This window comes from Amphimedon queenslandica, unplaced genomic scaffold (genome assembly GCF_000090795.2).
Source record: "Amphimedon queenslandica unplaced genomic scaffold, v1.1 AMPQUscaffold_10611, whole genome shotgun sequence".
Lineage (NCBI taxonomy): Eukaryota > Metazoa > Porifera > Demospongiae > Haplosclerida > Niphatidae > Amphimedon > Amphimedon queenslandica.
Genome location: NW_003549133.1, coordinates 1 through 1,327, shown reverse-complemented (window position 1 = coordinate 1,327; position 1,327 = coordinate 1). Strand labels below are relative to the sequence as shown.

General features: G+C 36.2%; 1 long non-coding RNA gene across 1 annotated transcript; it reads right to left on the bottom strand.

The window, feature by feature from the left end:
- Positions 1 to 998: 998 nt before the first annotated feature.
- LOC109590014 (uncharacterized) lies at positions 999 to 1,327 on the bottom strand. Its single transcript, XR_002189057.1, has 2 exons — positions 1,268 to 1,327; positions 999 to 1,221 (listed from the first exon to the last, which is right to left on the bottom strand). It is a non-coding gene; the product is annotated as an uncharacterized LOC109590014 (long non-coding RNA).

Genomic DNA, 1,327 nt, shown 5'->3' with positions numbered 1-1,327 from the left:
CATAAAACGAGAGGGGGCTATTTGCAGGGCAGGATGAACCAAGGGTGCCATAAACGAGAGATAGGACTAAAACTACTGTCCAGATCATCATGAGCTGCTGCAGGACAGACTATTAAAGCTGCTGCTGCTCAATTTTAGGTTCAACGTTCAAGGATGCCGAGAGTGGCTGTGTGCGAGGCTTTTATAAAGGAGAGAACAAAGGAAATACATGTAGACATTATCTATGCTGTCATGATAGGATGGGACCAGTAGAGGAGGGTGTGTTCACAATGAACAAGATGGCCGCGTTTAAACGGGACCTCGAACGGGACAAACTATCAAGTTTTCTAACAGCTAGATAAGAGCGAGTAGATATCTAAAGCATCTCTAAAGGCTAACCCATCAGCTCTGTAAAGTCTGGAAACTTAAGTAAACTCTATAATATTAATTTTGGTGAGCTACAGTGCTTGTCAAGTTTTTGTTGACTAGAATATTTGATAATGAGCTTGTACTTTGATCTTAAGACTCTCCTGGATTAGCCCTCTCATTGATAGAACTAAGAATGTGAGAAGAGCTTGATTCTAGAAGTTTAGCTTTGGTTCTTAGTGACAGCACTATTCTTGTCTCTTTTATTGGTTGATGATTGGTTATTTAGTTTTGTTAGTACTGAGGTGATTGGTGATGATAATTTGCTCTGTTCAGACCCCAACCTCACGGTCGGGGTCTCGGTTCAAAATTGGCAGACTTTATTGTGGTGAATTACCATCATAATTTTAGTAATCCTACATTAGTTTTAAATTGCTGATTTCAGTGGTAAAATAATGGTAAAGAGTCTTGTAACCTATTTTTGAAAAGGTGGATGAAGCCAGCATGGGTCATCAATGTGGTATTGCTTTTCCTAGTCTGCCAGGCCCTAATCAAAAACACTAAGTCAAACCAGGTGTACAAGATCAACGATATTTTAATCACGATAAATTTCATAAAATTTTTATTCTTGCCCATCTTTACTAATAATTTTATTAGTTTGAAAAATTTATTTTGAAATTGAATCTCAGCTACAACAACTAAAAACATATGAAAAGTATTCTCAAAATAAGGCCTAAAAACTAGCTACACAAAATATACTGATGCATTAATTGTATGCATTATAATAGTCTTCTTTTTCAGTCTTTTTCATAAAGTTCAACTTCCTCCCCAAAGCCTTTCTCCTTCCTTTTTATTTCTTCGTTGTCTCCATTTGTACTGTAAAGTTAGCTAATGCAGGTTATGTCATTTATACTTAACATACTTTTTCCCTTTGATTCTTTTGAAATATATAAATGCAACAACAGCAATGACTACCAGGATT